General features: G+C 45.7%; 1 protein-coding gene across 2 annotated transcripts in view; it reads left to right on the forward strand.

Moving 5' to 3' along the window:
- Positions 1-25417, forward strand: part of LOC142585461 (voltage-dependent calcium channel subunit alpha-2/delta-1-like) — a 172890-nt gene that overhangs the window by 4322 nt on the left and 143151 nt on the right. The gene's annotated exons all lie outside the window — the stretch shown is intronic.

The raw sequence follows: 25417 nt of genomic DNA on the forward strand, positions 1-25417 counted from the left end.
ACAATTTTGCTACCGTAGTTTCATTTCTTTTAAAAACAGCACTCTCAGCTTTTAGCGAAGAAAAAATCGAAACACTTTCAAATGGCGCATTTTGTACCTTATCTGTTTTACATTGTTGTGCTAATGTCATGGCGGCAAATTTCAGCGTATGTATTGAAAACGCATGACACAAATAGCCTTGAGTAGACGACGTTTTGCATTGGAGTTCCCTGTTGCTTGTACGCCTTTCCGTCGGCCTTGGTAACACAAAACATTTCACACTCACACACACACAGGTTATTTCAACCGGATACGGTGTATGTGATCATCCTCTTGACGCTTGTTGCGCTCATATTATATATATATATATATATATATATATATATATATATATATATATATATATATATATATATATATATGTAGGTCGAGAGGTCGCCCTCTCGTCACGTCGGACTTTCAGGAAAGCTCCCTTCGCGATTCACAGGGCCCTACCGCGTGCTGCGCCAGGTGACGCCTGTGACGTACGAAATTGCTTCTGTGAGTCCGACCTCGTCCTCTACTCTGGCATCTAGTGACGTCGTGCACGTCAGTAGGCTCAAGGCCTACTACACTGCTTCAGAGTCCGGCTTCTAGTCACTCCGGGACGGCGCTTTTGCCGCCGGGGGTAGTGCTACGAAACAGTATTTGCAATGAAGAAGAGGCGAGCAGTGTGAAGACGACGACGACGATTGGAGTCTAGGGCGGGCTGTTGCCTCTTGGCTGTATATAGGCTGTTGCCTATATATATATATATATATATATATATTAATAAACACCAGCTCTATAAGTTGAAGGGGCTACATAAGCTCTCTGCCAAGTGTCATCCATGTGACACCTATTTATAAGGTTTCTTGGATGGTCGAATGGAGAAGAGACGAGATCGCGGCATGAAAGTGAGTGATGTTAAAGGAGTCTAACAAGCTATATATGGAGAAATAGGTCTTCAAGGTCGGCTGCCGAAAAAAAAGGAAGGCAAAAAGAGGAAGAGGTAATAAAAAAAAATATAACCGCGCTTGTGGAGGCAGCCTGCGAAGCCGACCTGCGTATTTGTCCGAGAGCAGGCCTTTGACTGGAATGTCCCCCTCGCTCGTCGTCTTTGATTACGGGAGACGCCTCTTCCTTGAAAGTGACCAGAGCTTTCACTTCTGAAGTAATGCTTCTAATTGGTTTTGGGGAGGAGCGGCTGTCTTTCATAAGCGTATGGGCGCATTCGCGCGTTCTTGCGTATACAAAACGAGATAGTGGAGTCACGTTTCATGGGCTCGCTCGCGAGGACCATGTAGTGGTGTATTTTGCAGCTTTAGTTGGAATAAGGTCCGGCGACTTTAGAACACAATGTAAAGGCATAAGTGAGCAATGCCCCCAGCGGCTGCGGAAAGATGAGCGAATGGGCAACGATTCTTGATATTTAAAGGGAGGTGAGGGAAACGGAAACACTATACGAACGAAAAGACCAGCATAAACCCTTACGCCGTCCTTTCCTTTCCTTGAGTGGTCTGTGTTTTCTACGCCTAACATTTCAAGTCGTGGCCCTAGTGGATATTATTTTGTTACATCAGAACTTCATTGAAGCGAACCTGGTATAAATGCTTAGAGAATATTTCTTGCTCCACGAACTATGGTCCGCACTCTTCAGATTTTGTATGCCGACATGAAGGGTGTCTTAGGTGTGGTAAACAAAGGCAATGGTGTTAATGTCTTTGTTTTCACCGGCGAAGCTTATCCGCCCTAAATTTCAAGCAAATCATTTGAGTATTGCGGGTTCTAAACAAATACGACCCGCTGAACATGACCATTAGGGAACTGTCGTGCTGGATGTTCCAATGATGATAAGTAAGCTGCAAAATTGCGTTATTGTCAATCGCGTTGTCGAGCGCCAGCATAGCAGGCAGGCCAGGGCCACATCTCGGTCTTGCAGAGTTAGTCGATGAGACAAACAGGCGCTGACCTCACGCGCGTTGAGCATCAAAACGAGCATCAAAACGAGTTAGGATCAATTAGCCTACAAAGCATAAGCTATTGTTGTTAGATGTAGAATATTCACAAGTATTTTGCATCATATTACAGTGATGGAGCCACAGTTGAACTAGGACGCTTAGAAACAATCAATGTTTAAAAAATTAACGTTCCTGTTTCCCCTAGCTATTGCAAATATTTATTGTTTTACTAATGTTTTTTTTTTCTCTAAGAAAGCGCCATCGTGAGTCGTAAGAGTAATTGCAATCAGGCATAGTTCTTGTTGGCGTTAAGTAAGCCGACATAAGTAAAATACTGGCGTTGATCTGACCGAAGCCGGGAGTACTTTTTCGCGCACTCTAAATATATCCGTTGGAAACCAGCTGTCGTGTCCAAGACAAAGAGCTCTATCGAGTGCCATATATGCCACATATCCAATGCTCATACATGAGAAGACGTATAAATTTGTCCGTATGAAATAACTGGATATGTGGAATATGTGCCACATGAGATTTTTCAATAGGGAAGTCTTTCAGAAAAACGGATACTTCCCAAAGAGGAAAATTCTTTATAGACATTCTCGCGAACGCTCTCTCCACGTTTTACCGCTATAGATAACTTACTCAGGTAGTTTGATAGAAAGGTTGGTGACAAGGGGTTCAACTGAAGCGGGGTTTCTGAAATTTGGGGGGCTGATAGAATACGAAGTCCTTCCTCCCGTGCAGGGTAGCCAACTGGAACTGCCTCTGGTTAACCTCCTTGCCTTTCTATGCATCCTTTACTCTCTCTCTCTCTAACAGTTCGGGTGATGCTGTACGTTTAAGAATACGAGACGCGAATGGTGATATCCGAGTGACGTTACTTCGCCGACGACCCCCGCGTTTTAACGCTACGTTAAAAAAACTTTTAGCTTCGATTCCCGCCGGTATTTGCGTCGCAGAGACACGGAGCCATCACATCCCATAATTTTCGAAGCTGGGGAAAAACGGTCTAGCGAAACTCTTTATTTGCAGCGAAAGCGAGCGAGAGAGAGAAACAGAAAACGAGACAAAAGAAAGATATGGACATCATAGACGGAGGTTGTGAAGGAGAGACGTTGGGAAAGGCACTATTCGCACAGCAGCGAGAAGAACTCACACAAACACGTAGGCGTACAGAAACAAATCTGCCTCTCCAGTGCAGTGCATCGCGAAAGCGGTGGCGAGCGCACAAACTGAGTTGCGAGAAACGCTCTTTTCTGTTCTGTCGTTTTTTTTCTTTCGTTTTGATATTCCCGCGTTGTTTCGAATCTCTCACGCGCAAACAAAGCCCACATTTAGACGCGCGAACTTTATTCGGCGTCCCGTAGGAGAGGCAGCAACGGGTCTACGTTCGGTGTCAAAAGCAGCGGAGACACTCGAAACATAACCGTCATCTCGGTGGACGCTTTGCTGGATGCAACTTAAAAAAGAAAAGAAAAAGAACGAACACTAAAAGGAATGTCGAAGGAAAAGCGACGCGACATTCGCTCGATGAAAGTACGGGTGCGGGTGGAAGCGGATACACGGTGGGGCGTTTTTTTGTCGTTCAGCATGAAAACAAAATAAACGAAACGACAAAAAAAAAAAAAAAAGCCACCGCGCGCACATAATAAACAGTCCGTCTTCAAATTTAGCTCACGGATGCGCGGGTTTCCGGAGGGCCTTACTTTTAGCATCCATCTTACTGATAAAAACAAAATAATGACGAAAGAGGGAAACCGAGAGCTTTTGCGAGACACGGTAGAGTAAACGAGTACACGATTTTCGGGCGAAATGGAAGACGGCAATGGTGACAGGTGGCACCGCACACGGTCGTTTCGTTTGTTTTGCTCGTTTTACTATAATGTTTTTTTTTTTTCGCTGACGGACGCTGCGTTCGTCCACTTCTGGGTCGTTGGTTCCTCTCTGTTTGCACCTGTCGCAACAACAGCCAAGAACAAAAGTATATAAAAAAAAAAGGGGCGTCTTAAGTCTTGGTAAGTGGGAATAAAAAAGAAAAAAAAGAATCGTGTTTTCATCGGTCGCAGCAAGTGTGCGGAGGTACTCGACCGGCAGTTAACAAAATAAACATCGCAATAATGCTGCCGGGGGATCAATTACGACGGGCACGCGGTGAAGTACGAGGCCACTGGGGGCGAGTGTTTTTGGGAGACGTGCAATCAACGTGGAGGCGATTCGGGGGCAGGCGAATATAATCGACAAGCCCGAAACAAACGATACGTTGCCGGACGTTTGCGCGATCGAAACGAAGAGTTGCGGGGACGACAGCGAAAGTGCGCAACGGAAGTCCGCGTCTGGAGGTGCACCTGTAAGCTGTAAAACGAGTGTCCCGTTTCAACGTTCTTGCCGCATGGAGGGGAAAACGCTGAAGACACGACAATTTGATAAGTTTCCGCCTAATGGCGTTCGTTGAGAACAGTACCGAGAACCCGATTCGTTCGTACAACAGGAGCAAGGAGAAATGACAGATGACAGACTTGTTTCAAAAGTGACACACACACCGAAGAAAACGCACTTGTTCGCTGCCGAAAATAGCAACTTAAGGCGCAGGACACATCTTTCGATTAAAAAAGAAGTAGAAAGAAAATGAAAAAAAAGAAAAGTGCACACAACTTAAAGATACAAACCAGGGGCCGAATCCACTAAGTTTCTCGTTCGTAAGAGCCGTTTACCGTTGATCAGCGGCTTACACTGATAATAAATATGGCATAAGAATTTGCTGCGACCGGGTGCGTAATAACAGTTCCATCGTGATATCTTTTATTAATGCGGTCTCACATGTTTAGTTAATTCTTACTACTTGGATATCACTGCTTGTCATGATCAAGCAGGTCGCGCTTGAATTTTGTGAAAGGGACTGCGTATTTTAACTCTTCCGTATTTTCGTTATCGCATTAGTTATTTTGCCGCACTTGCTACTTTTCGTTTATTTTTGTTCATATTTGAAAGTTTTCCCTGCAGCATAAGACGTGTGAAGCGTGCATGCTATATGCACGTGTATTATTTGTTATGTTCTATGAAGGTCCAACCGCGATCGATGGTGCGGACCAGAATGCAGTCACGAGGGTGGTTTGGGTGCAGCATTGCCTCTGACAGTTAGTGGCACCTTGATGAGGTAAATGATGTAATCATCCGTGTTCATGGCTTTGTGCTGCTATGAACCCATGCAGTGGGGTCTGCAGGCTCGCCAAGCTGATTTTATCCGCCGCTCCTCATTCTGTTTCTTGGAAGGACAAATTTAACATCGTTGACAGACAGACAGACAGACAGACAGACAGACAGACAGACAGACAGACAGACAGACAGACAGACAGACAGACAGACAGACAGACAGACAGACAGACAGACAGACAGACAGACAGACAGACAGACAGACAGACAGACAGACAGACAGACAGACAGACAGACAGACAGACAGACAGACAGACAGACAGACAGACAGACAGACAGACAGACAGACAGACAGACAGACAGACAGACAGACAGACAGACAGACAGACAGACAGACAGACAGACAGACAGACAGACAGACAGACAGACAGACAGACAGACAGACAGACAGACAGACAGACAGACAGACAGACAGACAGACAGACAGACAGACAGACAGACAGACAGACAGACAGACAGACAGACAGACAGACAGACAGACAGACAGACAGACAGACAGACAGACAGACAGACAGACAGACAGACAGACAGACAGACAGACAGACAGACAGACAGACAGACAGACAGACAGACAGACAGACAGACAGACAGACAGACAGACAGACAGACAGACAGACAGACAGACAGACAGACAGACAGACAGACAGACAGACAGACAGACAGACAGACAGACAGACAGACAGACAGACAGACAGACAGACAGACAGACAGACAGACAGACAGACAGACAGACAGACAGACAGACAGACAGACAGACAGACAGACAGACAGACAGACAGACAGACAGACAGACAGACAGACAGACAGACAGACAGACAGACAGACAGACAGACAGACAGACAGACAGACAGACAGACAGACAGACAGACAGACAGACAGACAGACAGACAGACAGACAGACAGACAGACAGACAGACAGACAGACAGACAGACAGACAGACAGACAGACAGACAGACAGACAGACAGACAGACAGACAGACAGACAGACAGACAGACAGACAGACAGACAGACAGACAGACAGACAGACAGACAGACAGACAGACAGACAGACAGACAGACAGACAGACAGACAGACAGACAGACAGACAGACAGACAGACAGACAGACAGACAGACAGACAGACAGACAGACAGACAGACAGACAGACAGACAGACAGACAGACAGACAGACAGACAGACAGACAGACAGACAGACAGACAGACAGACAGACAGACAGACAGACAGACAGACATACATACATACATACATACATACATACATACATACACACAGACAGACAGACAGAAAAACACAGACAGACAGACAGACAGACAGACATACAAACGTACGTACGTACGTACGTACAGACAGACAGACAGACAGACAGACAGACAGACAGACAGACAGACAGACAGACAGAGACAGACAGAGACAGACAGACAGACAGACAGACAGAAAAACTTTATTGATAGCAAGTGAGTTTGGACTCCTCTGGGTCCCTGGACCACCGCATGGTCCCGCACTACGTCGAGACGTTCATGCTCCAATGCTCCCTCCCCCCCTCCCCCCTCCCCTCTCCCCCGATGACTGGACTGCGCACACTACACATTCATTTATGCTATGGCCACGCACTCCGCCGTTGACGTTTCGTTTGACGCCGATAGTGCGGTCGTCACAGTACAAGATTGGTCTACAATACTAAGGGGACCTTAACGGTAGCCTGATTTCCATTCAGTTCTTACGAAAAGGTCAAGGGCAAGAACCCTGACAAGCGCACTTGCCTGATTAAAATGGGATACGTGACGCGAAAAACTGATAAGAAAAAAAATACGACCGGTCGTTTGAAGGGATGGTTAACTTCGTGTTATTCTTGCGGGATAAGAAATTGCCCGGAACGCGCAGGCACCTTACATCTGTGACCTTTATCTGCCCTAAGAACAAGAAAAAACAAAAGATTGGGACGAACATGGCTGATCTGCATAACCGCATTTGTGCGACATTCGTGCCACGTTGCTGGGGGAGATATATAGCACATTGATTAATTTGTTTTAGTCTGTTTCCATGGAGATGAAGTTGAAGAAACGCATACCAACAGGGCTGTTTGGTGCGGGATATCGAACGTGAATAATTACTGCGGACTCGAGAGTAAGCGACGGGGACATATGCAGATGTTCTGAGTCCTCTTTTTTTTTCTATATAACATGACTGAAAGTTTAGCAGATCGGCCTGCCCCGTTCGTTTCTCTCGATTGACTCACTTATTATTTAATTAATTAACAAATTACTTGTAGTATGAATTTATTCGTTCACTCATTCCTTTTTTACTTCATTTGTTTGTTTTGACGATATCAGAAACATTGCACACCTCTGATACCAGATATTCGAGATTGGGAACGTGCGCCGCTTTCGTGTTCCGTCTTTTCACTACGCCGGGGTTGGAACTACAGATTTTTGTCTCGTTCACTCGTATTGATTGATTATTTGATTGGCTGATTGATCGACTCCTTCCTTCCTTCCTTCCTTCCTTCCTTCCTTCCTTCCTTCCTTCCTTCCTTCCTTCCTTCCTTCCTTCCTTCCTTCCTTCCTACCTTTCTTCCTTCCTTCCTTCCTTCCTTCCTTCTTTCCTTTTTCGTTCATTTATTTTGATGATACGTGAAACAGTTTAAACCTCCGATACCAGCCTTTTTTCCACAGGTGTAAATTGCTTTATTATTAAAATAATACTCAAAAGCCACGCTAGAACAGCTTAGTGTGGTAAAGTGCGAGAATTTAAAAAAATACTTGCAATCATTTGGCAGACAAGACTCTATCGCTGGTAGAGAAACCGAAGTCGGAACATTTATTTTGTTTTCAACTCATAGCCAAAAGCTCAGCGCCGATCAGTCGTTGTGACGCAAAGCTTTATGTTATATCGTATTTCAGCCATTTTAGAACGGGAAATGTTTTCGAAACGTGATATGCTGAATCTTTCGTTCTTTCAGGATGCGCTTGGACCCTTTGCCGACAAACGATTAATGCGACCCGTGTAGAGGCTGAAAAAAAACTGACCCCGTCGGGGCGAGCTTCGAGGTGGTGTAGTCGCCCGTTTCTTTTTTTGTTTTGTTTTGTTTCTGCAGATTTACTGGCTTACGCCTCCTGTCGCGGAGAGATTGGTGGTATTGCTTTTACAGAAGCAAAATTTACCTATACAGCTCAACATAATACATTATTCTGGTTAACCTCCCTGCCTTCTACTTATCTCTTTCCTTCCTTCCTGTTATGGTGCCGCATTAAACAGCAGTCGACGTGATAAAGGACGATACCACAGACATCAATAAATACAAAACACAACACAAAAAAGAAACGCACACACACATCAATAATTCTCTTAGATGGTGCTTTCTGCAAACAATGAAGCAGCTGGAACTAACTCGGGAAGAAGCGGGCTTCGCACTTGAGACGATATCCTAAAAGTGAGACGAAAGAGAACTATAAACATGACGCGAGTCTGATTTAAACATTTTCGAAAAGGGAGGTAGATGGATGATATGTGACAGGCAAGGGTAATAAGCCAACGACTAACATCCGGTTTCCTACTCTATAAACTGCACGGGGAAGGGGCAAGGGGAGGCAGTAATCGGATATTTGAGATCGTACATCGATGTAGGATAAAGTACATTTTCCTGTACTAAACAAGTTGTCTTCAAGGAGCATCAAATTCGAACTACAGAAGAGATAGTACAGGCACCGTCTAACGTCATGTGCATCTAATGCAGTGATTTCAGTTGCCGACCACAATCACCGTACATAGGTGATGCTGTAATTATGTCCTGGTGTTAACTATGTTAGTTGCACACGCTGTAGTTTCTTAGTGGCTTTGGCGTTGCGCTGCTAAGGACGAGGTCGCGGGATCGAATACCGGCCATGGCGGCCACATTTCGATGAAGGGCAAAATGCAAAAAAAAAACCCGCGCACTTAAATTTAGGTGCACGTTAAAGAACCCTAGGCGGTTAAAATATAATCCGCCAGTCCCCTACAACGGCGTGCCTCACACTCAGATCGTGGTTTTTGGCGCGTAAAACCCCACAATTTAAATGTAAAATACCACGTGTGTTGCAACGCTGCGCGTGAGGGTGACGCCACAACAGTATGCGCATGATTTCGAAGTTCAGAGCTTCTAGCATTTGTCAGTTGTCGTGTTACGCACCGCGATATGCCCGTTACACAGAGAATGTTTGCATAAGGAAATATTGGGAGAAGCGAGCGATCGGAATTCGAGCCAGGCACATGTGCATCTTACGCGGCTCTTCTTTTCTGTGCGCTCAAGGAGAAACGATGAGCGAAGGTGTGGTGTCTTGAAAAGAGCGAGATGACATTTCGCTGTGCAAGCGGCGCCACGTCCGCACCAATTTAGATGGCGGTTTCTTCTTACGAACGACTAAATGTCAGACGGGCTCTTTTTTTTTTGTTTTTCCAGCGATACTTGATCACGCTGTGAAACTGAAGCGGCAAGGAAACGAGTATCGATGGCGAAATTTGCAGAAGTCGTACTGCGTTCTACCTGAAAAGAGAAAAAACCCGATTTTGTCCGTTACGACCGAACGCGCCTTTCAGAGTGATTACAAAGAGAAAGCGGGTCGCGTTGCGGTTATGCAACCTCCTCGTTCGCCGCCGTATTTCGCAGAAGGCGCGGGCGGCAAGCACTCGTCGAAGAAAGCTACGGCCTCATCGCAAACAAAAGGAACACAAGGGCAGCAACGCAAATAAATAACACGTATTTTAGCGTGCGAAGGAATAAAATAGAGTGAAATAAGTTGAATATCTTCAGAAGCGCTGGAAAGAAGTGTAAAGTTGGTGCATTCCAGCGGTGCTAACGCATGGTGACATACGTTAACACCAACAATGACAGGAAAGCGCGATAGAAAAGTAAGGACCAACGAGCCTTAGAACATGAAATGGTTGGCGTAAAGTTTAAGCGACAAGTAAAAGACAGTGTCGGTTAGAGAGCAAGTGGTTGTGCAGCTGGTACTCTCGTTGAGACGAAGAGAGGCACGTCGGATACGTCATGAGTAAAGGTCAGCCAAACCAAACGGTGTCGTGCATTGCTTGGAGCAGATAAGTAACTGGTCTTCTACTAAAGTGATAGAATGCCAGTCAAGGAAAGCATGACGCTGTCAAGGAAAACAGAAAAGTGAGGGGTGTGATGTGTTCGAACAATTTTGTAGGTATGGGATAGAGACTGCTCACGTGGTACAAGGGTAACTAGAGATCACCGGGACCGCCTTTGTTCTGCAGTGAAGATGAAATAGGATGATGGTAATGAAGACGATGACGTAGAAAATTATGATGGTGATAATTATGAATAAGTGAACGGAACACGGCCTGAGGGTATCAAGAGAGAGAGAGAAAGGAATGTAGGAAGAGAGGGATGTTAACCAGTCAAGGGTCTGCTTGGCTACCTTACGCTGGGGGAAGGGAGAAGGGGAAGAGAGAGAAGGGAGAGAGAAGGTGTAGATACATGTATGGACAGTACTTGAGTTAAAGCCGCTCTCGCAAATCAGACGTTCTGAGAAAGCACAAAAGTACCTTCACTGCCTTCTGAGCCGATGATCGGTGGGGACGGTACTCTAGTAATGTTTGTTCCCTCAGAGGACGATCATCGAATTTTCTGAATGCGTTGGACCAAGATTGTCTTTGCGTTCGAAATTGAGGACAATGACACAATACGTGGTCAATGTTCTCCTCGCATCCGCAAACATCACACGTAGGACTATCAGTCATTCTAATTAGTGCTGAGTAGGCATTCGTGAAGGCAACTACAAGCCACAACCGACACAGAAGAGACGCTTCGCGTCGGTGCAGACCGGCCGGAGGCCTGAGTTGAAGTGACGGGTTTAGTCTGTGTAATCTTGTGCGCCTTGCATGTGCGGTATTCCACTCTGCTAAGGAGATCTTGCGAGCTAGATTGCGAAGTTGTCTCGCGGCGTCGATCCTTGAGAGAGGAATGAGGACGCAACGGTCTTCTTAGTTTGATATCCGAGCTGCCTTATCTGCCTCATCATTTCCTATGACACCGCAATGACCTGGTATCCACTGAAAAGATATATCATGGCCTTTTTCTCCTAAATGATGGACAAGTTCCACGATTTCGCACCTGAGCTGATCGTGAGTCCCATGTCGGAGAAACGACTGTACACATTGCAAGGCCAGCCTTGAATCGCAGAAGACTGCCCATTTCCTGGCATTTTCAGCACTTACTATATGAAGCACGTCGCGGAGAGCCGCGAGCTCTGCAGCTGTAGACGTAGTGACATGGGAAGTCTTGAACCGCTGAGTTATTCTCATTGTTGGTATAACTACAGCGCTACCGGAACTGGTTGATGTAGTTGATCCATCAGTATAGATGTGTGTGTAGCCGCCGTATGTCTCGTACAAAAGAAGTAAAGTTAGGTGCTTTAATGCTGATGACGGCAAGTCCGACTTTTTCTGAAGTCCTGGGATGGAATCACGTATCAGGCGCAGTCTAACTGCAGGCATCTAGTTGACCAAAATCAAATGCCAAGGAGCAGCTCAACCGGGATTATTGATCGTATTGGTTCCTCATGCCCGTTAAGTTAGCTTAAAATGCGTGGGATGTTAACCATGTTGCTATAAGGGGTCTGTAAGGAGAGCAGACAAAACTTGTGGGGCTGTTTCTAGTTTGCTTACATTAGTGCTTATGCCTGAAAATTCCTGTGTCACAAGGATTGCGAAGCATTAAATTGGTTCCAATGCATGCATGACAGAATGAAAGAAAAAAGATTAAGCTGACATTTTCAATTCTTGTTCACCAGAGTGAACCAGTGAATTGCTTGGCATGGTGAACTTATTCGAGCCACGTGTTTTACAGCTGTTTAAGGAAGAACAGCACGTACAACTTGACGGTTGTATTAAAGCCTTGTTGTAACCAGCACCATGACGACGTCATAATTCTGTTCAGCAAAAGCAATTGAGTGTGTCCTACGAAATGATAAATATAATACGTCACACAAAGGTACTTCCGCCGTTTCTAGCCGCCATCTTTGTCTAAAATTCAATTATTATTATTATTCTATTGCTCCGATAACCTAAGACCTTACATCAGACCAGAGCTGCAGTACTTACGGCCAGGGTCCACAGATTGCCTCTGATTACACAAAACTGCCGTTTATTGATTTCTGTCCCACCTCTTACTAACGCCTCCCTATATTATCGGCCAGAAATTTACGACATAACGGCCGACAGTTTCTGTTACACCTTAGGAGAGTGCGCACTTCTGAGACGCGCCGGTAAGGGTTGCATCACGTTCATTAATCTCGCTTTGGCCATACAAGTCAGTGTCGGCGACCTTTAACGAGTTGCCGCTAATTATGCACGCAGCGTGTCGCCAGCGAAGCACGCGTCCACTACTGCCCTTCAAGTGCACGGCGACGCTGCGCCGGGGCTTGGCACGGGGTCGCCGTATTTGCATATTGAGCACGCTGCGCTAGCTCTGGAGTGCCGGTCGAACACGCAGACTGGAACCCTTTATCCAGGTTGTAGGCTCTCGGGGATCTCAATGACATCAATAGCACTGCTGAGTGCTATACAGCGACTGTTGTATAGCGTCTTTCTTATTGCGATAGCATTATAGAGGGACCTCACAGACTTTGTAAGTGATCCGTCTGACGACAAACGAGGACCGATCCCGAAGGCTGTGCAATCTAGCACAGCCTCCTAAAGCACATTAACTCTCACGAGGGAAGAATGTGATAGACTCTCATGTGATGCACGCGCCAGACGTTTCAGAGTGCGACTTTGATGCGAGAGAAGCGTGTCTGCGATCGCGACCTAATGCTTAGAGCATTGGGCTGCCGTACTGGAAGATAGAAGTTCGATCCCACCATTGATTGATGGATGGATGGATGGATGCAAAACTTTAATTAAGGTCCTGAGGTACGCGAGTCAGTGCGCTGCGGGCCGCTCCTACGTTGGGACAGTCAGGCCATGCCCGACAGCCGCATCGTGGGCCCTCTGGACAGCCCATAGTTGCGCCCCGACATCGGGGCTCTTGATAGCGGAGAGCCACTTGTCCTCATTTATTTGTTCTGTGCCTCGTAACGAGGGACAACGTCAGAGCATTGGGTGTAGGCTAGCGATGTCATTGATCACCATTGATCACGCATTTCTTTATAGCCTTATAGGCAGACGTCACCTACTTTCGAGATGTCTAACAGCAAACTCGAACATTGCTGAGCGTATGCCATCCAGTCACAGTGTGCGCGATATCGCAAAAGAGACACGCGAGGTAATAGACAGGTCGCATTTGATAAATGTGCTTATGCAAAGTGGTCCGCTACACAGGCGCCCGCAGTTATCAAGAAGTCGCAATAATCACAACCTAAGTACGCTGTCGCATCGCGTACTTGGAGAGATAGCGGTGCTAAGTTCAGGCTTAGTTCTTTTTTCTTTTTTTCATTCTCGTAACGATGGCGGCGACAAGCTGGCCTGACAACAGTGCGTAGTGCAAGAAAGGACACGATTTCTTTATGGCGGAGAACCTTCTTTTAGGATAAGTATTTCTCCAGCGCTCATCGGTTGCTTACGAACGGTGGCGTACGCCCTTCTTTGCACTACATACTGTTCATATCATTTATCATGAACGAAGAATTATTTTTTTTCGCAATTCGTGTGTCACAGCGGGGTGATTCTGTGCATGAGAGCGAGAGAAAAAAAAAGAAAGGGAAGAAAAAGCAGGGAGGTTAACAAGGCGCACGATCGGTTTGCTATCCTACGCAAGTGGAAGAAGAGATTTAACGGATTTGAATGAGGGAAAACACTCAGGATTTTGCTTAGTGCTGAGGTGCGCATCGAAACTACAGTAGTCCATCGAAATCTGTCAATTTCAAGAACTTCACTACTGCACGCATTGCTTTTTAGGTTAGTGAGGTATGTGGCAACGACCAAAGTACGTTTGTCACTGTGAATGATCTTGATCATAAAAGATCTAGCTAGGTGCGGAGCAGAAGGCGTTTGTCGTCACAGCGGAGACAGATGGCGAAGAGATGTCGAAAAGCCTCCGACCACAAGGCTAGTTGAGCATTATTGTGTCGCTCCTGTCTGGGTGTGGCATTCACAAAGACGTATTCGTTTTTTCATTGGAACACACATAGTGACAAAACATAGCGCGACAGCTGCTCAGTGGAGGTGAACGCTTTAGAAAGCATGCGAAGAGGCCATGGGGGTTTATCAGTCAATGCCATTTACGATTCTTGGTGACAAGAACAAGAAAAAAAAAGGAATTTGAACTCTACTGTAGCTGAGACGCGAAAAATTTCATGATTGGGGCTGGATCGATGCTTTAAATAAGAAAAGACAGGCGGCGTGCAGGCGGGACTGCCTCGCACCAACATATTCACGCCGATAATTAAGCAATTTCCTTGATCCACAGGTCATAGAAGAGCGGTAACGTTATCTAGTTCAAGAGTAATGTAATTCTTAAGATTCGATCAAAGAATAGGTAAAATACTGTGCTAGATATATATTATGTACGCTCGAGTCTTCAAGACGTAGCTGAAGACTCGAGCTAGAGCAACGAGCTCTCTTGACAATGTCGGTACTTTTGCACAACGTTCCTTCTCGGTCAGTATTTATGTTGAACTTTCGTTTGCATGCATTTTTATGCGCAGTTCGTGCTCCACTAAAATATGCAACACAGCGGACGGATGCGCAGCGTCACCTTTTTCTGAGCGTGAGCGAGTTAATGCGTAGCCGAGTACTTAAAATTAAAGAAGCATAGGCCACACTACTGCTAGCACATCCTAATTACGTGACGAAGTAACATAATAACAAAAAGATAGAAGAAATCTCTAGTTCTGCAACTGTAAATGGAAACAGGGAGCACGTTTCATAGGTGCCGCAAAAGCAGCAAGAGTGCCGGTTCATTCTCTCAACCACCATGTTTTCAATTCAAACACTCTTGACCTTTTTCCGCGTAAGTTTTATAAGTGGACCATTCCCGCAATGATGTTCCACTTAGTTGGTGAAACATGTGTGGTTCGATTAAGACGTTCTATACTTACTCAGTGAAACTTAGCTGGAACAATCTTTAAGTGTGATGTACAGAAACGGTGTCACGAGGCTCTGTCAAAAGAAGAGCGAACACTCAAAGAGACACGCGTTCCGCATAAATTGCACGTATTGAGTGGAACGTTTTGCAAATATTTACCGTTCACTCAGTTAAACCTACGTGGAACGACATCAACCGCGAAGAGCGAGGCGCAGGAGTGACTCGAATCCCCTCCGTCGAAGAGTGAAGCACAGACGTGCTGCGGGAACGACGTAAGCGCAAAACGCATGGCGTTGGAGTTGGGTGATTTAATGCCGGGGAAGGCAACATTTAGCACAGTGCTATGGCGGATCTGCTCTGACTCAGGTCATCGTGTATATTGTAAAGCATTGAACGATAAAAAAAGCAATGACCTTGCATTCTCTGTGGCGCGCGGAGCATGACGAGTTTGTAAAAGGAGCTTAGCTCAAATACACAGTCACTTCAAAGTCCCACGTCTTAAGAAAACAGTGCACCCTGCGAACGAGGGCGGTGGAGAGGGGTGGTTGCAAGAGAGGGCTGCCACGGCTGCGCTGGAGTTTGCCACCGGCAGGTCTGGCACAAGCGGTTTGTGACAGTGAACGCTTAAGGAAAGGGATTAAAAAAATCAAGCCAAGAAAATGGCATAGTGTGGAAGGACCGCCGCTACCAAGGCCGTGCTTCAAAAAAAAGATAACAATAATAAATCAAGCACAGGCTACTGTTTTTCGACGGCCCGTCCACACGGCCGAAAGAAAAACACTCGTGCCGAAGTTCATTTCCTACCGCTCAACAGAGACCGACGAGAACGGAACAAGCTGCGGGGGCGTTGCCCTGTTGTTTTTGAGTCTGCGTGTTCCTCCGGTGCTTGTGAGGTTATAGTCAGTCTTTTTTGCACTTCGTCATCCGTGCTTGTCACGATACTCTCAACTGCAGTTGTTATTCATCAGACGATCCCTGAAGGCTGCGTTGCACTTGTACAGCGTCTCGACCTTGAAACCATGTGACCTTCTTGGCCCGTTAAGAGACATCGCTCGCACATTGCGGGCAGCGAAAGCTCGTCTAATATTTTTGTAAGAACTACGGTCATTAATGAGGCTGCGAGCACGTTGAGCACATCTGCGTGCTTATATGTGCTTGCGCCGTTTGTGTCTTTGCATGGTAGCAAACCGGAGACCGATATCTGGTTGACCTCCCAGCCTTTCCTTGTTATCTCTCTCTCTCTCTGCATACTCGTTGTGCGTGTAACTTTCACCGAACAACTGGAGCAGCATGCCATGCCGTCAACCAGACAAACGTCACCATGCTGTTCATTAAAGACAACAACTCTCTCTCTCCCTCTCTCATTTCTGTCCTCCATTTCACTGCAATAACAGTTGAAAGTTCGAAAACTGCGTTCGCTGTGTTCGTTTGTTCTTTCGCATCCTGATCGAAGACGCGTCATTCATTTCGTCAAATAAACTTCTGCTGTCCTAGCCAATCAACACGTACAAAGCGTGACGTTACCGAACTTATTTACCTGGTAATACCTTCCTTTGGGAGGGTTGTTTGATCGTGAATATATATTGAAGCTGAGCGACGGGACGACAACAAAGGCATAGGCAACAAAGCTAGCGCTGCCTATACCAACTAAATTTATTGAAAAAGGCACCAGCAATTTATATGTCATGGCGATAACAACAGAGAAACCCATTCGGTTTGACAGGCATCTGAACACGGTACAACACAGACGGACATGTTTATTGAGAAATGACGTCTCTCGTTTAGATAAGCTAAACGACGCAGCGCAGTGGTTCAGGTACGGCCGTCTTAGCGAACAAGCGAGAATACAGAAATAAGTTAAGATTAAAAAAAAAATTCTTCTGGGTCCCATCCTAATGCTTCTGCATACAATCTGTTTATCCACAATTTCTCTTTGTTTCACACAAGCTTCGGAGAAATTGAAATCCGGAAAAGCTAAAAAGGAAATGAAAAGAGAACATACCAAATTGAAGGCTAAGTGAGACAGGTAGAAATTTAATTAAACCAGGGTGTCTCTGAAGAACATTGGCAGGTTTCCACGACAACGTTTACAAAAAAAAAAAAAAAAAAAGAGCACCGCACCGCAAGACTCACGATGAAGGAATGTATCCCAGGAGGGAAACCAAAAGAGTTCCTAGGCCTGGCACTATTACAGCTTCGTGAACGACACACGTGGGGGCGCTGATATTCCATGTATCTAAGCACCCCGAAGCTTAGGTTCTTTTGTTTTTTTTGTCACTGTTGAATTGAGAATTCGACGTCTTCGTCGTATACGTGTGCTGCCAGATGCTGAAAGAACCGAAAGGGCAGCGAAAGGTAATACGAATCCGCGTCGAAAGCTTTTCTAATAAGCCGACGGGCTCTTTCGCGGAGCTGCTTTTGGAAAATGCAGGAAACGGCAGCCGCGAAAATTAAATTGCGAATGAAAATATAACCTAAATAATAGCGCATCGAAAAAGTGCAAGTTCCTTTCGTTGGAAGATGGCCTTGACTGCAAATAATAGTAAAAAAAAAAGCGACATTCACTCTATTCCGCGAAAAGCAAGACGCGACGGAAGCCCGTGCTTTTAGGTGAAAAAAAAAAGAAAAAGGTACCGACTTCGGGAAATGCGCGGAAATCCGCAGATTATAGCTCGTAATCGGATCAAGTCTCGGTATTTCGCTTTCGTTGGCTTGCCCTCTGGCACGCACGAAGGAAACGACCTGAAGTTCGAGCGGTGGATAGTAAATACCTTCAAATAAAACGAACACAAATCTTTTCAAAATTCTTGTCCTATCATTCAAAAGACAAAAAAGAAAAAGAAAGAAAGACGGAAATTGAAAAGTATTCACGCCGTGCGGGGGGCGATGTGAAGAGTGTTACAGAAATTAAATTAAGATTGAAGGTACGTGATCACTTCAAAATAATTTTTGGTACTGTAGGGAAATCCTTGCTTCATCGAGCACATTGTGCTGTCACGTCGTTATGCATCTGTGTGTTTCGACATGCCACGTAAAATATTACAAGACGGAATAAAAATGATCATGATAGAATATTAGGAAGAGCTAGGCCGACGCGCATGGCAAGGCGAAAGAAAGCACCTTGCATTATTCTGTGTAAGATTCTATCTAAAGTTACTCAGAAGTAGCCACAATAGATTTGTAAGCCCGTGGGAGTGCATTTTTTTTTTGCGACTGACACAAGAAACAAAACCAGAATAAAAAAAGTTTACTACGAGCATTTTAGAATTTTAGATAAGAGTGCATGGCAAGCCGGTATTTGAATATGTTAACAGCTCATCGGGAAATCAAAATTCCAGACAATACGCACTCGAGCACGTGACATATTGAAATGTGCACATAAAATCGGAATTTAGAAGCCCAGAGAAACCCAGAAGCCCAGAGAACAGGAAAAATTACGATATCACACAGTAACCTCGTCAAAGGAAAACTCGACGATGAGGAGACACAATTTATACGGGCGTTCAAGAGACAGTTTTTTTGAGTGGGTTTGCCTGAGTGACAAGAGAGATAGCGAAAGTGCGCATTTCTTGCCGAGCTATGCTGCAATCGATAAGGAAAGCACAAGTCAATATTTGACTTTCTCCGACTTTCTTTCCTTACTTCGCTTGAGAAAGTTGTACTAAGTTTGTTGATAGAAAACGGCAGCCTCTGAAGGAGTTTTTATGAAAGGTGGCGAGGTAGTAAGGCTTGTAGCAAGAGCACAGTCAGTTTGATTCCTATGTCTGGCTACATACTTGAGAGACAGTTGGTTGCTTCCGCTGGTTTCAAAGGAAAACCTAAAGGTGGGTGGGCGAGTGGGTGGTAGGGCGGGGGAGTGGATGGATGGATGTATGGATGGACGGAAAAACGTTATTGAGGTCCATCGGAAATTGCATTAGCACGTAGCGGGCCACTCCCACGTCGGGACAGAAAGGCCTGGCCTCTCCGCCACGTCGCGGGCCCGTTGGACTACCTATATTTGGGCTTCTAAATCGGGACCGCGTATTTGTTGAATTAGACTAAGTTCTGTTGGGAGGAGCGCAATGCGTTTGAAATACACGAAAAACGAGAATTGATGTTGACATGGATGAAGTGAACGAACAAGAACGATTGAAACCATTGAGTACACTTTACGTATGTTGCTTTGGCAGCGCGCGCATTTCTTGATGCAATAATAATTATATTTGGGGTTCTACGTGCCAAAACCACTTTCTGATTATGAGGCACGCCGTGGTGGAGGACTCCGGAAATTTTTGACCGCCTGGGGTTCTTTAACGTGCACCTAAATCTAAGCACACGGGTGTTTTCGCATTTCGCCCCCATCGAAATGTGGCTGCCGTGGCCGGGATTCGATCCCGCGACCTCGTGCTCAGCAGCCCAACACCATAGCCACTGAGCAACCACGGCGGGTTTTTCTTGATGCACTGTCCCGCACATGGAAATGTAATACTTACGGTACATCACGCTTTATTTTAGTTTTACCAGCGCGCGATCACTCATGATAATCATGCAGCGATTTTAGCTGTGGCATATGACCACTCTAGTGGTAATTTCGTTTTAGTTTCTCTCACAAAACGTGTGTTTTACAGATGGCTTCCGGGCAGCGACACTCGACACACGAGTCACTATTTTAAGTATATCGAGTTGATTTTGTTGTAATACGATCTGAAAGCAGCACGATGGCAGAAATCAGAGCGTAAATGAAATCGGCCGTTGTGGTACACGGTAAACTTCGAGACGACAATACCAGCTTAGATAAGAAACCAGATTGCTCGAAGCTAGAGGTAGGAGGCTTAGGCTAATCTACGGACTGCCCACCATTTACTCGTAGAATAAAGCACTGTGCGAGGGCTGGGGCGCACAGAATAACGACGCAAGATTTCTTTCCTGCAAGTCGAATACGAACCTCTACTCCAGCGGGAACGTTTCTCTCATTTCGGCGCAGGTTTGTGACTAAGCGAGACTAACAAACTAGGCATGGAAAAAAAGAAATATTAGGAACTTCTAGGAGCGGGGGAAGCGTTTCCCTTATTGGAAAGCGAGCAGGGAACGCGTGAAACACTAAGTGGGGAAAATGGGACCGGAACTAAAGGTCCCGCCTCCCTAATAAGCGCTCGCGCCTCGTTTCATCAACGGGCGGCTGGCGGGCCCGCATACGTATAGATCGGATTTCACCGATCGCGCTACAGATCTCGGGCAGCCTTCGATCGGGCCGAGCCGAGCCGAGCCAGATTCAATTTGGGCGAAACGCTGCGGGGCGTTTGCCTTGCGGGAGCGTTGCTAGCTGCTCGCGGCCACGCCGCGCGAGAAACGCGTGCCCGCGTTGAGGGACGGGAACGCCTCACGTGCACATACACTCAACGCGCACTCGCTCGCTCGCTCACTCGCAAGGCTTGCGCGCACGCACAGACGCAACGTCTGGAGCAAATTGGTTCGATTCTCATTGTGCGCTTGCGTCGAGCTCGCCCATCGTGGCATTAGCTTTTAGCGACATTGTGCAACCTCTGTAGCAGGCCGAGGGTTATTGTTCGTCGGAAGCGCAGCGCATGCCCTTTTAGCTGGAGTTAACGCTATTCAGTGCTGGTTTAATTGCACCAGCAAGCGCGCTGTGATAGGGAGGTGTTTCTACCTGAATAAGAGGTTTGTATTAGGCTCACTTGTTCGATATTCTAAAAGCGGTAGGTGTCCGACTAACGTTTCTGAGGCGGCGGCTGGACAGCTGTGTGCTCGCGGGTGTCGGATTTGACTTTTTGTGTTCTCGACGTACGTTACTGCAATGCTGTTTGAGTGATAACCATTCTAATCAAGTCAGTGAAATTAGTTCTATTTAAGTCCTACCGCTGTAACGACCTCGACCGAAAGAAGTGCGTCGCAGGCACGCAAAAAGAAAAAAAAAACAATTGTGGTGTCATTGTCAACCTTCGTGGTGTAGATTACACCTCGCATATTATATATATATATATATATATATATATATATATATATATATATATATATATATATATATATATATATATATATATATATATATATATATATATATGAGAGAGAGAGAGAGAGAGAGAGAGAGAGAGAGAGAGAGAGAGAGAGAGAGAGGGTATTTAATGATTCCCGGAGAGACCTCGCCTTAGTGCTACTACTCAGTTCGACTTTTGCGCCATGCCAGCGAGACAATTATGTAAAGCAGCTAAAATAAAGGCTTCGGCGAACTACTCGATTTTAAATCGGTAGAGGGATAGCGGAAATAGCTTCCGGTCGATTTTCTATGAATTGTTTGTCTCGCCACAAGAGTGATCAATTCCGATGGATAACATCTCACAAGGTCGCCTAACAGTCAGTAAAGGTGAAGCGTATCTAACCAAAATGTCGTAGCACATTTTTCTGATGTAGTATGCCTTCTTTTTTTTTAAACAGGACACCTTATGTGACACGTGTACGTTTGTTCTCTAGCTAGTGCGATTTGGGAACGGTTCACGTAGTCTAATGGTACGTGTAGACGACATTGACAAAAGCATTATTTCGTGGGTAATATGTCATGGAAATGAGAAATAAAATGGATTGAACGATAAGACGTAGAAGTTCGGTGGTATGGTTGGCATGGTTAGGAATCAAAGGCACGTGTACGAGAACTGGAGGGAGAGAGAGAGCAGAAGTCGTAAGGAAAGGCAAGACGGTTAACAAAGCTGAATGTTGTTAGCGACCTTGCACTGGGGCAGGAGGAACGTGGATTCAAAGTTGAGAAGAAAGAAAAGTTCACGGTACGCACATGCACACGTGCAAAAGCGTTCATCATTCACTCTGTCGCAGCCAGTTATAAGTATGCCAACGGACCACAAGAAGCGCATCAGCGCTTTCGTGACCTTGAACATCGCAGACTCACGAGGCCATGATCCGAGGATCTTCTGTTCTGCAAGGAGCCTGTCATGACGTGACACGTGTACGATATTATATTTGGGTTTTAGATGCGAATATGTATTTATTCTTTAGGGCGTGACCTCGAGGCCTCCAAAAATATCGACAAAAATTGCTGCATAGTGAGTTCAAGGCGAAGATTTCGATTTCGGTTGACCATACAATGTGTAGAACAGATAACCGGTGGACTAGATTGCGAATCAACTGAACGAATGTCGCGTACTGGAGGGAGCATGCGGCCGATAGTGACGGAAAATCAAGTTTAAATGACGAAAGTCGCAGTTTCGCCCGAAAGGCGAAGCATTGATTGCGATAGCAAATTATTAGATAGCCATGCGGAGGAAGGTTAGTAGTGTTATGGGTCGTATGAATTGCAGTAAACATTCGCTTACTGACTTGGTAAACAAGCCCAGTGTCACGCACCCACAGGAATACAAGAACATATCTCACTCGATGAGCGCGTATCTTTCTTCGTCAGAAATGCTGACGTGATGAAGAGCGGCAGCAGTGGCGAGCGAACCCTTCTTGCCTCTGACTTCAACGCGTCCCCGAAGCGTAAGGTTACGTGAGCTCTAACAGTAGGTGCGTGAGGAGTAAACGCACACGAAGCAGCAAGGCATCTAGGCTCGCGCAATCTTTGTACCCGCCGCCGATTATCTCGAAGATAAGGCTCACGCGAGGCCGCGCACAGCAATGACCGGTCTGCTATATAGAATATGAGACGCGCGCTTACACACGTGCACGTCGTCAAACGCAAGGTCAATTCACGTTGTCGCGAAGGCAAGGCTAAAATGCGGTTCCAAACCAATGAAAAGCGACAAACCAATGACTTTAAGTCAGTGAGCAGCGACTTTAATTATAGTCGTGCGACTGAAGCGCAACTACATCTCGCGGGGGCAAAACGCTAGTTGGTGAAAATTATGCATTCAATATGTTACCGATGGAAACATTTCATAAAATACAAACAATGTCGTTAGAATAGGAAAATGTGAATTAGACTGTTTGCGTCCATCCAGGAATAATTATAGGTACGTAACGTTGAGGCTTTCTGAAGTTTTCTCGTGGCGATGTGTGCCGAAATATGCCGAGATTGTATTACCGTATTTAACACTGTAATATCAAAAATCTCTTATGCATAGCCATAAAAGTATAGATATAAGGTATAGATATAGATATATAGGTATATAAGTATATATAGTATTCATTTTATAAGAGTTGATAAAAATTTTGTTTTTTCCCCTGCCTTTTCACTTAAATTTAGTTATGTCTTCAGTCCCAGGGAAGAACTACAGGTGGCACGCGTGTTGTGTTAGCGAAGATTAAAGTGGGGCCTTTCTGAATTATTTCAATGTAATGTCTATTTATCTTAAAACCGAAAAAACAGATGTGTGTTGGTACTAAGGACACATGCATGTGGTACTTACTTCACCATTTGGGTGAAGCCTCTGCTCTGAATCCATGCAAAACTCTCTAGTCTCACCGGTGTAATACCTGCTGTAATAGAAGGATGACTATAAATACAGATAGGTGAATTCGTACTTTACTGCGACGCAATGTTGTGATGAATACACACACTTACGCTTCATTTGTACTGTTCTGTGCTCTGTGTATGCGATGTGGTGTGAGCTGGCGCGATAGACGTCTTGGCACAACAAGTCTCGAACGGAAAACGTTCATTTTTTTTTCCACCGGAAAGTTGGCCTTGCGAAATGTAGATGGCGCTGCCGTGCCTCCACAAGCCGAGATCAGGAAAGAAACAATTCATGATAACTCAAAGGGAAGCTCATTACTTTTCGAAGCGAGATCGGGATGCCTCAGAACACGCACCTAAAAGCGAGATTTAAGAAGGAAGAAGAAGCATGCGCTTGCTGCGGTAAAGCTAGGGAAACGATGGAGCACGTTTTATTACAATGTGAAGACATCTGCCCAGCGGTCGATTTAGGCACCATTGGCCTCTTTGAAGCCCTTGGGTTCAGCGAGAGCAGGGGAAAAGTAAACATGTCCGCAATAGAGATTAGTAAGAGGCGATTAGAAGATTGGTGCAATAAAAGTAGGGAAGCGACAAAAAAAGGAGACGCACAAAAGCAAAGTTCACAATCAGGAAATCATCACAATCAGGAAATCAGGCCAGGAAATTTGATTGTGTGAGTTTATCGTCTTTTTTTTCTTTTTATTTTTTTTAACCTAGATAGGACATTAGGTAGTATTATAGCAAGAGCTTCGTGGCGCAACCCACCGCCCCGTTCCAAAGGGGACGCTCATAACATCCATCCATCCATCCATCCATTCAAGCCGCCATTTCAGGACGTATGAGCTTCTATGGGAGCATCCCTACCATGTGTAACAACCTTGGTCAATCGTGCTTATTAATCGATAACCCACCGCTCTTGCAGGTACGGTTGCAAGACATGGGGTGCATTACCTGGTATCTTTTATGGGCAGTCAATCACTATTTTAAACCTATAAATCTCCTCTCTCGCAACTATTTGCTGCTAGAATTTTGGTAGATTGCCTGCTATCTTGCATGGCCGGTATATTCCTTCCTAAAATACCTCGTAATGACATTACCTACTAAGATTCGATTATCTACTAATGAGACCGTCCTACCTGCTCTACGAACAGTTTCTTCCGGCTGACCACAGAGACCTAGATAAATCAAAGAAGCACCAAGGATCTACCCAGGGTAGCACAGCGGTCGATTTCGCTCTTTTAATCACGTAGCAGGGCTTCTGCGCGAAAAATAAGCAAGAACGCAACGGAAAACGAATTAAAACATGGAGCCCGAGACGCGGTACGGACTATGCAACGTAGGCAATGAAGAACACAGTGACAAAAAGCAGCCACGAATAAACATAGACCGAACAGAGACCCTCACGCATTACACTGGGGCAGGAAAACGTCTCCGTCACTGAACGCAAGTAAAAGTGCCAGAACAAGAAAAAGAAAATACAGAGAAAAGAGGGCGGGATAGGCAGAAAGCTGGTGCGCCAGAGCGGAAGGCAGAAGCGGCTATAGCGGATATAGCGCACCTGTTTTATGTTGGTCCGGGCCTCTCGGCATGGTTGTTTTGTTCCGTTACTTTTCATTTTTGGTTTTCCTCACAACCCACCTTCCCTTCTTTTCTTTTTTTTTCTTTCTTCCTTTTTGGTGCCGGCAGGAACCTTCTTATATGCGCGCGCTTTCGGTGCGGGCTCCCCTCGGCAACAAGCGTGGGACGAAACGCCGACAATGTCCGCGGGCCGCATTATAGGGCGATGTGCATCGCTCCAGCAGCGCCGCCTGGGCGGGA

This window comes from Dermacentor variabilis, chromosome 6, assembly GCF_050947875.1.
Source record: "Dermacentor variabilis isolate Ectoservices chromosome 6, ASM5094787v1, whole genome shotgun sequence".
NCBI lineage: Eukaryota > Metazoa > Arthropoda > Arachnida > Ixodida > Ixodidae > Dermacentor > Dermacentor variabilis.